The sequence below is a fragment of the Dermacentor variabilis genome, chromosome 1, assembly GCF_050947875.1.
Source record: "Dermacentor variabilis isolate Ectoservices chromosome 1, ASM5094787v1, whole genome shotgun sequence".
Classification (NCBI taxonomy): domain Eukaryota; kingdom Metazoa; phylum Arthropoda; class Arachnida; order Ixodida; family Ixodidae; genus Dermacentor; species Dermacentor variabilis.
Window position 1 is genome coordinate 238145066 of NC_134568.1, and position 5914 is coordinate 238150979.

Sequence of the window (5914 nt, forward strand, 5' to 3'; positions counted from 1 at the left end):
TCATGGCGTGTAAGAAACATCCGGAAGAAACTGTGGAACTACGCGAAAGCTAGAAAAGAATCTGGGGACAAGGTATCGCTGTCCTACGACAAACTGCGTATCAGCGATGTCCCGCTGCAGTTTATAACTGTGGGACCTCTTTCTGTATAACTTCTACTGCATATATGTACTACTAATGAATGAAGCAATAAACTTAAACTAAACTTGAATGATGACCTCTACCGATGGGATGACGAAACAAATGATGTGGCTCTAATCCAAACGCATTCAGCTACCTCGAGCAAAAAAAACCAGGAAGCAGAAAGGCAAACAACGCGCACTCGGCGCAACGCGCCACGTCAGAAATAACTTTCTGCAATATTAATGCGCGTAGCATACTAAAGAAAACTGACTTCCTTGAGGCATTACTTCTTGGTATCGAACCAGATTTTGTTGCTCTAACTGAGACTTGGCTAACAATCGATATCAGGGATGCTGAAATCACACCACCAAACTACGTAATCGTACGGAAAGACCGATTAACACGTGGTGGCGGCGTCGCCTTATTGATTAAAAAGGATATCCCTTATATCGTATTACCTGATGTCACAGGAGTGGAAGGAATCTTTTGTAAACTAACATTTTCTACAAGCAATATTGTCGTCGGCTGTATTTATCGTAGTCCCTCATGTGAGGTTGAAGTGATGGAAAGACTGTGTTTGTATGCGCAAAATAACGTTTTGGGGGCCAGACTAATACTTCTAGGGGATTTTAACTTGCCTGATGTGAACTGGCAAACATTTGAACACCACTCACCAAGTGCTGATATGCTTTTCGAACTCATGCTTTCATTGAATCTTAGCCAAATCGTAACAGAGCCCACACGTGTTCAAGGAACTACTTCCAACACACTTGATTTAATTTTTTTGAGCCATCATTTTCCTTTAGAGCAAACGCGCCTTGAACTCATTAATGGCATGTCTGATCATAAGATTACTCTATGTGTTGTACCTGCTCAGAATACATTTTCTTCCCAACCACGCATCACTTACCCGGACTTCAGTAGAGCAGACGATACGAGTATTATTGACTACTTATCTAACGAACTTACCGCCTTTGAAGAACTTTCAATACGTTCCACTACAAACATCGAAACGTTGTGGCATGGTTTCAAAAAAATTATGTTTCATTGTATTTCTAAGTATGTACCTTCTAAAGTTAAAAAAACGAGAAAGCACAATCCCTGGATCTCACGTGACATCATTCATGCCAAACGTAAAGTCAAACGTCTGAAAAAATCAATGAAAATAGCACCTAAACCTTCATCTCGAAGTAATCTTACTCTGGCTATCCAAGACATGAAATCTAAAATAAAGACAGCGAAGTCAAACTTTTACACAAACACACTTCAAGGATTTCTAAGAAATTCACCGAGCAAATTCTGGAACTACCTTAATCCTAAGGCATCAAGTGATCCCCAAGTGTCACCCGAAACTAGCAAACAAACCGCTAATTCACTAAATAACTACTTTTCTTCTATCTTCACATCTGACGATGGGAAACTACCCCAAATTGACATCACCGTTAACAGGACACTAAGCCCCCTCACCGTCACGGAGGCCGGAGTACTGAACCTTCTCCTAAACCTGGACACAAAAAAAGGGCCAGGCCCGGATAAAATACCCAACGCTTTCTTGAAACGATACGCAGAATGGATGACGAAGTACCTTTGTATAATATTTAACAAATCATTATCATCATCTGTTCTTCCACAGGACTGGAAATCCGCAAAAGTTGTCCCAATACATAAGTCAGGCTCCAAAGACGACCCGTCCAACTTTCGGCCGATTTCACTTACGAGTACCGTGTGCAAACTTCTAGAACACATCATACTAAAACACATAACCGTTTTCTTAGACCAGGAGAGTATCATATCACCATATCAACATGGCTTTCGCAGAGGCCTTTCTACAGTCACTCAACTACTGGAACTAACCCACGACATATCATTTAATATCGACCAACACAGACAAACAGACCTCATCCTACTCGATTTCTCGAAGGCATTTGATCGGGTATCACACAAAAAGCTCATAAGGAAACTTCAGGCTACATTAGGTACAGGCCCCATAATTGACTGGATTTGCGACTATCTTACTAACCGTACCCAGTTTGTGGAAGTGAATGGACAGATTTCCCAGACAGCCCGGGTAACATCGGGAGTCCCCCAAGGAAGCGTTCTGGCTCCCCTTTTATTTCTAATTTTTATTAATGACCTACCCGCAAAAATCACAGGAAACATTAGGCTATTTGCAGACGACTGCATCCTTTATCGAAATATTAACTCATATGATGACCATATAACATTAAACAACGACTTGAAAGCTGTGTCTAACTGGTGCGCCCACTGGCAGATGACCATCAATACTAAGAAATCTGCTGTTCTTTCAATCACCAGAAAAAAAAATAACTCGAGCTTTATGTATACCGTTAACGACGTGCCACTAATACGAGTTCATGAACACAAGTACCTCGGATTAACGTTAACACATGACTTCAGATGGAACTCCCATATAAATAATGTTACAGCAACTGCAATGAAACGCCTTTTCTTTCTTGGAAGACACCTCCGACTAGCACCACCCGATACAAAACTTCTTGCTTACAAAACTTTCGTCAGGTCAGTCCTTGAGTACGCAAATGTTATCTGGTTTCCACATACTAAACAACTAATTAAAAAACTAGAAGGTGTACAAAGGAAAGCTCTACGGTACATATACAATAAACATAAATTAACAGACTCGCCCACCGAACTACTTAACAAAGCCGGAATCCTAACAGTACAAAACCGAGCTGTACTAGCCCGTTCTAAACTTATGTACCAGCTGTTACACAACAAGCTTAAGATTGATACCTCTAGATACATCTCCAGAAATGAAACACGGCCAACGCGGCATAAGAACACACAAACACTCAATGAGCATTCTTTTCATACCGATTGCTTTAAGAATTCATTCTTTCCTTTAGCGATAAGAGAATGGAATCAACTGAGTGAATCCATTAGTAACAGCTCCTCATTAGATACATTTGCTAATTCAGTGGAAGAACACCTTCTTGCCTTACAGCTCTGACTTACATAGTCAGGTTTGTTACCGATCTTCATAGCCTAACACTTTAATCTATGAGTGTTCCTTTTGTATGATGCATCATACGCATGACTGCATACTGTTTGTCATGTTCATTAGGTATTGTATATCACAGGTGATTTCAGGTGTTTCTTTTTCTTTTTTCGTGTTTGGTTTCTTGTTTCCTCAGATTCTTCCTTGTTATAGTATATTGTACCCAAATATTGCATTTGTGATGAACTGCTTCATTCTTTTGTTTAGTGAAACTAAAACCTTTGCAATAACACACTTATGATTATATAATCTATATATACACTTGTTCGCAAATACTACCATATGTACTTGCCCTTCCTGTTATAATCCCATGAGGGATTGACAGTATGTGAAATAAATAAATAAATAAATAAACAAACATCCTCTGGACGTCCACCGTATCAAAGTACGCGGACGTTATGCTACGTCCCAAGAACTAGGTCCCCTGTTCGTACCATGGATATTGTTTCCCGGACGTGGACGTTCGTATCTAAATCGGATATCCACTGGATATCTGTGGTCCATTGGGAAGGCGACACAATAATTACAGTGGCGACGAAAGCACACAAGAAGCACAAGTCACCGAATCAGCATGCTCCACGGGCACAACGGTCGCCCATCCTACCGCCAGAAACATGCCATGGGACTGTTCAGCATCTCCGACAGAAATACCTGCGACCAGGTATCCACTGTCTTTAAAGACTGGATCACCCCTGAAAACGAGTGAAGCTCTGGACAGGCTGCTCTTCCCGGAGAGTTTGCAGGTGAGGCGGGCATCCATTGTCGTATGTGATCCCCTTCCCTGAACCCTGATCCTTTTAGACTGAAAAGCTATCCCGTTTCTTAAAAAAAAAAAAAAAAGATTTTTAATTCATTCAGCATTGCATCGCAGCGGAAGGGCCTTGTAGCTAGAGCTTCAGAGAAGGGTCAGTAATTCGCAGCTGACAGTTCGAGAGGCTTATGGTGTTCCAATAATCTCGAGTGCGGTTACGAGCCAGTGATTCTAGTTTTCTTGCAGCGTTCGTTCTAGACAGAGATATCCGAACTGTCTGAGTAGTGTTCTGGATGGACAGTGCAGCGCCACAAGCGAAATCGTTGTCAAATCGGCATCCACTGAAAAACGATGTTGTGGCCCTTTTTGACAGCACAATGGTGAAGTTCCCGGGTCTGGACACTATAACTCGCGCCGCTATCGTTGTCACAGTGTCGCCATACCGTAGTTGTCATGCCGTCTTCATCTTGCTGGCATTGCCGTCGTACATTCGTCATTTACGTCGTCGCCATTCCACCATCGTAACAATATCATCATTGTCACATATTTGTCATTCAGTTGTCTGGCGTCAGCCTGTAGTCATCGTGCAGTCATTTGCGTCTTAGTCATTCCGTCGTTGTCACGCGATCGCCACGCTTTTCTCATTCCGACGTCGTCATGCATGCCATCGTGGTCATAAAACCGTCGTCGCGCTGTCGTCATTTCTGTCGTTGCCATTCCGCGTTCGTTAAGTTGTCGGGATTCCGTTGTCATCGTGCCGTCTTTGTCATGGTTTCTTGCTGCCTGCTCGTTGTCGTCAAACCGTCGTCATCGCGCCGCTGTCGTCGTTGTTCCGTTGGCGTCACGCCGTCTTAATTGTTCTGCGTTCATCGCACCGTCATTTCCATCGTCACCGTTATATCGTCGTCACCGTCTTCATCGCCCTGCCGTCTTCACACCGTCGTCGCGCCGATATTTCAGTCGCCGTCATTCCAGCGTCATCACACTGCCGTCATTACGTTATCGTCATGCCGTCTTCGTCATCTGCTGTCGTCATTTGCCTCGCCCTCCTTTCATCGTCTCACATCATTGTTCTCGCGCAGCTGTCGTCGTCACGCTGTCGTCATTCCGTTGTCGTCGTGCACCTTCGTCATGCTGTCGTCGTCATATCGTCGTCATCGCACTGCTGTCGTCATTTCCTTGTCATGCTGCCGCCGTCACACAATCGTCGCCATTCTTGCGTCTTCACGCCGTCGTCACGCCATGCACGCTCGCCATTTCGTTGTCTTCATGCCATATTCGCCGTGCTGCGGTCGTCACACTGTCATCGTCGCGCCGTAGTGGATGCCCTGCTGTTGCCATTTTATTGCTATATCATGTCGTCTTCTTCATGCTACCTTAGCCACACTGTCGTCATCACGCTTTTGTTATTTCGTTGTCATGCTGTCTTCGTTATGTCGCCGTCGTCGAATTGGCGTCGTCGTCTCGCTCTCGCCATTTCGTTGTCCTCATGCCGTTTTCGTCGGGCTGCCGTTTTTGCACCGTCGTCGTCGTCGTCACACTGTCATTGTCGAACCATCGTCTTGATTCTTTCATTGCCGCCATTGTCTTGTCGTTGTCGTTACGCAGACGCTCGCGTCAAGCACAACTGGACACCTCAGGAGTTTTACACAACCAAGCCTATCGCTTGCCTTGAACAATCATCCCTCCATAGTCGTTGTTATTGTTGTTATCCTGAATGATTTTGGCGCCCATACGCACAGTGGGGGATGATGATGAAGTCTCAATTAAAGGCGTGGGTGATGATAGTTTCTGCGAAATCTTTATTTCTTCTTATTCATCTTTTTGCAAGACTGATAACGGTATTATGCATTAGTTTATTTAATTTATAATTATCGGTTTCTTTTGTATTTTCTTTTTTTTTGTTATCGTAATACCACCCGATTATTTTCGTATCCCACACAGAGGGTTTATGTCATTTTTATGGAAATCACCATCGTCATCGTGGCACGCGGTGCGCGTTCTT